This window comes from Eurytemora carolleeae, unplaced genomic scaffold (genome assembly GCF_000591075.1).
Source record: "Eurytemora carolleeae unplaced genomic scaffold, Eaff_2.0 scaffold1116, whole genome shotgun sequence".
NCBI lineage: Eukaryota > Metazoa > Arthropoda > Copepoda > Calanoida > Temoridae > Eurytemora > Eurytemora carolleeae.
The window spans coordinates 83810-93460 of record NW_019397011.1 but is presented as its reverse complement, the minus strand read 5'-3'; the positions used below and the strand labels follow the sequence as shown (position 1 = coordinate 93460).

Here is a 9651-nt window from a genome sequence, read left to right as displayed (position 1 = left end):
ATAGATCTAAGAATACATAGAACTAAGAATAAACAGAACTAAGAATAAACAGAACTAAGAATAACAGAACTAAGAATACATAGAACTAAGAATAAACAGATTGAAGAATAAACAGAATTAAGATTATACAGGGCTAAGAATAAACATTGCTAAGGATAAACATTGCTAAGAATAAACAGAACTAAGAATAATCATGACTAGAATACACAAAACTAAGAATCAACAGAACTAAGAATAAACAGAACTAAGAATAAACAGAACTAAGAATAAACAGAACTAAGAATAAACATAACTAAGAATAAACAGAAATAAGAATCAACAGAACTAAGAATAAACAGAACTAAGACTAAATAAAACTAAGAATAAGCAACGCTAAGAACAAACAGAACTAAGAATAAACAGAACTAAAAATAATCAGAACTAACAATAAACAAGAACTAAAAATAAACACAACTAAGAATAAACAGAACTGAAAATAAACCGAACTAAGAATAAACAGATATAAGAATAAACAGAATTAAGAATAAACAGAACTAAGAATAAACAGAACTAAGAATAAAAACTAAGAATAAGCAGAACTAAGAATAAACATAACTAAGAATAAACAGAACTAAGAATAAACATAGCTAAAAATAAACAGAACTAAGACTAAATAGAACTAAGAATAAACAGAGCTAATAATAAACAGAACTAAGAAGAAACAGAACTAAGAACAGCTTCTGTTTGAAAAATTAGGATAGATTAAGCAGTAGACCTGCTCAAAAAACAATATTTTTACAACATATATTGTCCTCTAGGGCATTCATAACTGGGAAGATTCATATATGGGCGTGAAGCGCACCAATTTTTTATGCTCAAAATTCGAAACAAATTAAGTTTTCCCCGTCTTTAAGCGTATTTTATCCCCAAGACAAATCCCCCTTTTTTATTTGAAAACAATTTTTTATATAATTTTTGTTTATTTTTGTGTGATTTTTAACATTTTTTAATATTCATTTTTATGGTTATATTTTATCGTAAGAAATGAAGAAGGTCAATCCAGGCCGAAATATATTTTCAATATATTTCTGCAAAATACCTCATTATATGGTGTTTGATCATTTTAAGCAAAAATTATTTTTAAAAAATAGGTTTTGAGAAATATTTCAAATATTTTAACTTTTATCTATCTAAAGGATTTATTTTTTATATCTTTGAGAGCGTGTTTAATTACAAAAAGTCATGTTTTTAATAAATGTTTTTTTTCCTCTTCTATTTAATTAAAACATTGCAGTTTGGCAAAACTTAAAAAGAAAACAATGACTAGTCAATAGAAAACAATTTCAAACAAATAAATATTTTTTGAAAAACTTTTTTTTTAAAGAGGGATTAAATAATGTTTTGTTAGCTGTACATTATAGCCCCATGCTATAAACTAATCATCGTGCTATAATGTATAATTGCATTGTATTTAAGTTTAAAACTTGATGGAGGGGACAACTTGCGGTTAGTTTATCCGTAAAACTTGTATTTCTTCTGCACCTGCGTTTAATATAATCTAAAGATGAAACGACTACATGAAATTCATTTTAAAGTTTTTTGTTGTCGTTAAAATAAATAGTTTTACGCCAGTAAATTTTTACTTTTTTACATATTTTGCATGAAATGGGTCTGTTTTCATTAAGTTTACACAGTACAATTGCCGTGCCGTTAATTGGACTAGTTAAAGTCATAACTTGAGTTTAAAAGTTGTTTTTATGTTCCAGAGTTTTCTTGTTCTCACTGTTTATACAAACAAAAAGTCATACTAGGGCCCTAAAAGTTCTCTGATTTTCAGAAATCAGTAAAATACATTTAACAGAGAGAACAGTATTTTTGGGATGCTAGAGAACAAGACGAAAATCATTAATGTTCTTCTTCGATCCCAATTTTTGAAAACACTCCTTTTAAGGAAAAAAAACTGCTAAAACAGTTGGAGGACTGAGAGATCATTAACATTGTATTTAGTTATACATGATTTAATTTAACTTGGGATTAGGAAAATTCTTTTCAAAAAGGTTCCAAAATTTGGATTTAATTCAAATCGTTAATTTTCTATTTTGCAAATTTGAATCAAAAATGTTGTTATTAAATAATTATTCTTAATTTTCCCTTCATAAGGTTTATTCGTTTTAATGTAATATTAAAAAGTGGAAAGTATTATTTCTTGCATGGCTTTTTTATTAATGTTTAATCAGCTTATCCCTTTAACCAACAGAACTTTTAAATTACAATATTCCCACAACCTCTATTTTTAGAGGTTTTTAAAATATTTTCTCCTTAAACACTTAATGTTTGTATGTTTTGTAATTTTTTATCAATAAATGATTACTTACTTACTAGGCATTATCATTTTGGAATTAAGAGCTAACCGCCCCGGGGGTTTCTGTATTTTTGACATAAAAAAATAATGCAATAAAACATCATCCTTATAATTCTGATTGTACAATTAAATATATTTAAATTATCTTGTAATTTCTGCGATATTAAGTCATTTGATCAAAATTATTTTAGACCTTATCCTTAATGCACAATTTCCCAGTTAATTTTTTTTTTGAAAAATAGATTCTCTTCACTGTACAGTGTACACAGAAGACTGTTAAAACAAAAACCGATATTAATTCTCAAATTGTAAAACGGCTGAACCGATCGGGCCCAGATTTTTTGTGGGCCATCACGTGGCCCCAGGGAAGGTTTATAGATGATCGAATTTTCAAACATTTGCCTCTATCAAAATTTGATTTTTGAAAATTTGAAAAATCCACGGAATTTTTTTTAGAAAATCCGCGAAACTTTAGTTTTGTTTTTCTTTTTCAATGTGTACAAAGAGAAAATGTTCAAAATCAAAATAGAAAATGGGCTCGAAGCGCCCTGTCAGCATAGTTTTAATATATCTTATATAATTAACTTTTGTGGACTATACGATAGTTTTAGCATATATGTATTTAAAATAGAGTCTCTCTTGATGATTTTATTTATGTTTGGGTTTATTTTTCCTAAATTATTTTTTTTTTAAATGAGAAACGGTGGTTGTCACTGTGAGTTGTGATAAGTTGTCGCCTGTTTTTTTTCTATGGCCTAGGGATGGGCATAGTTTTATTTAAACTAACAAAATTTTTGAGATCGAGCATAATTTTTTGCGAATAAGGGCGTCGTTCATAAAAAAACGAAGAATGGAGGAACGAAGTGGATCGTTCAGAGCGATGAAAAAATTATAATCTTTTTTAAAAAGTTCGAAAAAACTTGAAAAAAGGAATGTTTTTTTAATGAACGAAATAATTTTCCAAAAGATTTTGAAAAAAAATTTATTGGACGAACGAATTTTTAGAATTTTTTTCTAATAAAAACTATTCTTTTTTATTTAACCAACGATTTTATTGAACAATTTATTTTACGGAACGAACAGTGAGAAAACGAACGAAATAGATGGAAAAATAAAAAATTATTTTGAGAACGAATGGAGTAAATATTTTTAACGATTGAATAAAAAACGAACGAAAGGGATTGTTAACGAACGATGAACGAACGAAATGAAAAAAGTCGAACTTGCTTAAAATCTTTATATCAATTGTATCTTGTAACTTGGCCATCTTTATTTTAAAGTAAAAAAATCCTCTCAATAATTATTGCACCTCCCATATTACCAACAAATCTGAACAATCCCTAAAAGAATCTCTTTGAGAAAATTTAATAGAATTAAATTCTATTAAATCTTTTTTGAAAAGAATTTAACAAAAGAAAAGCAATCTTAACAGATTTTATAAAAGAATACTTTTAGGCAAACTATATATCTCAGGTGTATTTCATTATTTCATAACAACAACAATAGATGTTGAATTTACATTTTCTTTATTCAATAAACTTGGATTTTTATTCCATGGGAATATGTCAATATTTATTTTCTTAGAAAACATTTATTTTTAGAAGATATCATTATATGTTTAAAAAAATTACTGGTGGTAGTTTCTCCAAGAGCTCACTGGGACAGAATTGCTAAATATGTTGATACGTTTTATTTGTAGCATTTTTGACAAAATTACATTAATTAACAAGAACAATTAATATTTCAGATATTTTTATAAGCAGAAATATTTTTAAAACGATTTATTTAATTGCTATAGCTCTTCTCAATAAAAATACGAGATATTTAAAGCAACCCCCTTAGCAAAATTCAAAATTTTCACATTGGTTTTTATATTCATTTTATTGCTTCTGCGAGGCATTTGTACTAGATAATAGATATATCTTTATTTGCGGCTTCAAATCATATGTTATGTTAGCTAAGATACAGGGTGTCCCAATAAACATGGGAGTTCAGTGACGAATTCGATATCGTCTTTNGGAAGAAAAGGAGGGGGAAGGTAATATTTATATAATAATGAAATAAAGGGAGGGGGGAAGGTAGTATTTATCTTAAATCAAAATGACTAATTACTTACTTCAAATTAATTTTTTAATCCCTTTCTCTTTGTAACCTGATATCTCAAACCTTTCTTATTTCCAACTGAATTCTGCTAGATCAAATGGTCAAGTTCTGTTTTATAACACGTTTACACCATCAGGTTTCAAAGCTATAAGAATGAGATAATTTGAGTTTGTGGAAAACCAAACTTCTTTCCATTTCAAAATCCTATATCTTTGCTACAGTTTTGATATTTAAAAAAAAAACAATTATAGGTTTTAAATTAAATACACTGGTAGGCGATTATATAAATAGAAGCTGTCAACTCAAAAAGCTTCTCTTTGATTACTTGTAAACTTTTGATTAGAAAAAAGTTTGTTAACAATCAAAACTTAAATAAAAAAGAAGTCTAATTGTTTTGATATAATCACCTACCACTGTACTGTACTGTACTGTACTGTACTGTACTGTACTGTACTGTACCACTGTAGATTAAGTTTGAAATATCAAAATTATAAGTTTAAACAGGTTTTTTGGAAGGTTTTGGAGTGTCGAGTTGGTTAGATTTAAGTTCATTACTGTACAAGTTATGATCAATAAATGACGAATTTCATTCCGTTTTCTTCTGGTTATTTATAACTGCATGTTTTGGGTTAAATACAGTGATAACCAGAAAACTCTGGAATAGAAAGACGACTTTTAGAATCAAGTTTTAACTTTAAAAATTTCAATGCCGACGAAACACAGCAATTGTGCAGTGTAAAAACACCCATTTCACAAAAAAGTGTCTGGTGTCTGGTAAAACCATTTGCTTTGTAACACCATCAACTACACTTAAGTATTGCTATAATGTCGTCTTCCTATTTGATCGGTATCTGGATATCACTGTATATATAAATGTCCTCTGGCTTTTCTCTCTTCTATAAGGATTAAAGAAAACTTCTAATCTGCATTTCTTTCTATAAAGAACAAGGGTTGAGCTTGTTCTTAAATGTAAAATTTAATCATAAAATAGTATTTTTTACAAACTATATAAAATGGAACTGTCTAATAATTTTGGCCATTTTCTGTAGCACTGATGCGGCTATAAAAATATATCAAAACTAGGCTTTTAGGGTGCTTCGCGCCCATCTTCTTTTTCAACTTTTAATTGTGGCCTTATCTGTGCGCATCATCTCTTTATACAGTATAAAACAATAACAAACAAAACAGTTTGCGGATTTTTAGCGCATTTTTTAAAATTTTAAAAATTAAAAAAACCTTTAATCACTAATTTTTGAAATTTTGATCATTCATAAACCTTCCCTGGGGTCACGTGAGATTCCACACCAAATTTGGGCCCAATCGGTTCAGCCGTTTTGACGTTTATTGGATACAAACAAACAGACAGACAAGCCAAATTTTCATATAGATTAATTTCAAATCCAGAGTTTTTTTAAATGCTAAAACTGATCCAAAAAAAAATTTCAAAAAGTGTTGAGCTGATCCGAAACATAAAATAATTCTTTTTTATTTTTCAGATATTTAAAGCATAAAAGAACTATACTATAAATACTAGTTTTATTATTTTTTAACATAGTTTTATAAATGTATACATTTAAATAAAAAAATGGCTTAGGCATTAGGAATCACCTTTTCTTAAAGATCTTTAGTTTTTATCACAAATCATCAAAAAATTGTCGCTTTAGCAATAATTCAGAACATTTGTTAATAGATTATAAATATAAAGAAATAATTGTTGAAACTTTAATAAAAAACAAATTGAAAATTGTCACATCCCGACATCCTTGGTGTTTAAAGTTATTTATCATATATAGAGGAAAATGTCCAATTTACTTATCTTTCATCGAAAACGGATATATCATTTTTTTTCTTGCTGATAGTGAAAATCAAGGTAATAAGGCAAGAAAAGTTAATAGCTGTTGCGTATTCTCTGCGTACATATTGAAACCAGCTCTCTCTAGACTGTGTTTGTAAACAAGATGCATTAGTGTTCCTCTAGTATCCGCGGTGTATAAAAGCATTAAATTTTAATAATTCACATAATGGTTTTCTATGACCAGACTATTTTATTTATTTTTATGTGAAAGATGGATTTCATGCATATCCCATGTCAGGCTGTGACATCCGTCTTGTGTTTACTTTACAGCCCAGAGACAGTACACTTTATACCTCAGTACATACACCTCTGAGAAAACTATCTTTACATTATAATTCTTTGCTGAAAATTACTTCATGTACAGTATACACATGCAGTACATTTTGTGCAAATGACGTCATTTTTGTTTTAGCTTGAAAGTTATACTGTACATTTTTTCAATAAATACATAAAATTATTTTTTTTCTTTTCGGCCACCAGGTGGCGCTAAAGTGGCGCCGTTGGTGGAGGGTTAGAAGTGGCGCTTTGTCATTCCTCATTATTGAATAATTTATTCAATAAAGCAGAATATAAATCACTGGCAAGTTAAATTTACCATGCAATGCATGAAGAATTTTTGATTAAAATGATAAATAATTCCAAGGGTCTAATGCAAGGAAAGTTAATTGCGGTCATGTATACTCTGCGTACATATTGAAACCAGTTCTCTTTGGGCGGAATTTTTAAACAAGAATAGATGCATCAGTTTTCGTTTAGTATCCGAGGAGGTTTACAGCATTAAATTTTGATAATTTTGATAATTCACATAATAGTTCCCTAGATGACCAGAATATTACATTGATTTTTGTATGTGAAAGATGGATCCCATATCAGGCTTTGACATCTGTCTTGTGTTTACATTACCGCCCAGAGACAGTACACTGCAGTACAAAAGATGTTTAAACTTCTGAAATAACTTTCCTTGCATTACATCCTTGAATAATTTGAAATATTTCTAGTTGCTTGGATAAACAAAAAATAACAAAATAATTTAAAATTTTGATATAATTTATTCAAAAATATGTGATTGCTTGATCACACGATTTTGAATAAAATATACAATCTTGAATTTTACAGTGAACTGACATCTCTGTCGTCGATGATCAGACAAAGGGTACCATTGTAAATCGGACATACATTGCCAATTTACGAATTTCAAGATAAGGTTGGTTTCCTCAATTTGAAATTTGAATTTAATCATGTTTGGCCTTCCGCCTACAAAAATGTATAAAATAGAAAAGGCAAAAAAATTGGATTAAATTTTAAATGTTTTGATAGAAAGTCAAAATGTTGACTAAACTGTTGAATCAGCGTTGATAGGTCATTTGAAATTGCAATGACCTCTGCAGTTTCTTTACTAGAGATTCTAAGAGAAATATTAACTTCTGACAAGCACACAGTTTATCTGTGCACGGATATTCTGCGCTTAGGCGCACAGCAGTTAGACTTGGTTTCAATTTCTCTGAGCTTAAGCGCACTTGTTTGCACTTCGACATCCTCGTTGCTACACATTTCCCTAGAGTAAATATGTTTGCAAGAAATTGAATTATTAAAACTATCAATAGAACTTAACTGTCCTATCTATTGGAAAGGGTTAATATAAAGCAACCATGATTTTTTTTACACTTTTGATAATTAACTATGGGACGCATGTATGCTATTATATATAATTCAGTCGATTAGGAGAGAAGCTGAACAGCCTAGATCTACCTACAACATTAAATGAATAAAAGGATCAAAAGTAAAAAAAAAAATTTTGTAAATTTTTCTCGGCATAGAAAGTTCACCAGAGAATATTTTACATTAAAAAAAAAATTAAAAAAAAAATAAAAATAATATTACTAATATTATTTGTTAATGTTAAAGTCAATGTTAAACATCGCAATTTTCAGGCTTACAGTTGCTAATTAGGCCATGAAATTTAGTTTACAAAAAAAGAGTATTAAGTATACTTTTTAAACATAGAGTATAAAGTATACTTTTTAAACATAGAGTATGTAGTATAATTTATAAACATAGAGTATGAAGTATACTTTTTAAACATAGAGTATGTAGTATAATTTAGATATACCTAGTAGAACTATACCTGGCTAGTAGAACTAAACTGTCTGCAATATTCATCCCATCTTTCGAACTTGTTTCAAAGAAAATTGCACTAAATGAAATGATTAACTTTAATGTGTATATAGGAAAATTTAATAATCTCAAATGAGAAAGAACATTATGGATTAAAATAATACTAAATGTTGAATAACAATGATAATAAAAGTAATAAACCCATCCCATATTCCATTTGATAATTTTCGCTTTTATCTAGTTTTTGTTTTGTTCGTTTTCGACATAGATTAATTAAAATAACAGATAAGACACTAGATGTCGTCTTTTCAAGAATTGGGAAAAAAACTTGTGCACAAAACCCTGAGGCAGAAGTCCGGAGGAGTTTCGCACAGTGGTCTGGTCTAAATTGGCTAATTTATCTTGAGGGAACCCATGTTTTTTTAATTCCACTAGCGACCTTAGCTAAAATCATTAATTAAAACCAATAGACGGCGGGGTTTACTATGACTATTACCTAATAATTTAAACCTGGGAAACGCCGGGCACAATACATTATTTCCTGCAGAAGTCGTCGTTGTTTTCCATTTTATTGTAGGGATTACTGTACCTGTATTCCCGAGCCATAACTTCTCCCTCCTCTCTCGTAACACATCTAAAATATTGTTAAACAAAGTTGAAAAGATAAAAATCAGAAAATTTGAATGAAAAACTTCGATATTCTGAATCCAATGGCGAACAGCTGCAAAAGATCTGTCGGAAGTGACGTCATACAGAAGCATAACACCGTCAGCCCGCCGGAAATATGTTTTCGTCACACTTCGAAACCTTTCCTGACCTAAACAAAATTTCTATGCCAATAGAGAAAACATCTGAAAAGTAGGGTTTAAAATGTTCGTTCAGTCAACGAAAATGAGAACAAAAACAAAAATTTTCTTTTATAAATTTCGCGACATTCGTTAAATTCGTTCAAAACTTTCGCAAAATTCGTTCGAAATTTTCGTGAAATTCGTTTAAAATTTGTGTGAACTTCGCGAAATTCGTCGTCGAAAATGCATCATAATTCGCAAAAATGAATGAAAATGAAAGAATTTCGTTCTTTCATTTTCGCAAAATTGTAATCTTGAAGATTATGAAAAGAAACTGATTTTTTAATCTATATATCTTTGCAACCCGATGTTGAAGACTCGTTATAGTTGTTGTATGTATTACCCCCTCAACCTGTATATTTATAACTAGGGATGAATCGTTTTCACTT

The 9651-nt window shown here is 28.9% G+C and overlaps 1 long non-coding RNA gene across 1 annotated transcript; it reads right to left on the bottom strand.

The window, feature by feature from the left end:
* Positions 1 to 7325: 7325 nt before the first annotated feature.
* Positions 7326 to 9061, bottom strand: LOC111711089 (uncharacterized). The gene is made up of 3 exons (XR_002767179.1): positions 9004 to 9061; positions 8425 to 8493; positions 7326 to 7854 (listed from the first exon to the last, which is right to left on the bottom strand). It is a non-coding gene; the product is annotated as an uncharacterized LOC111711089 (long non-coding RNA).
* Between the last annotated feature and the right edge of the window lie 590 nt (positions 9062 to 9651).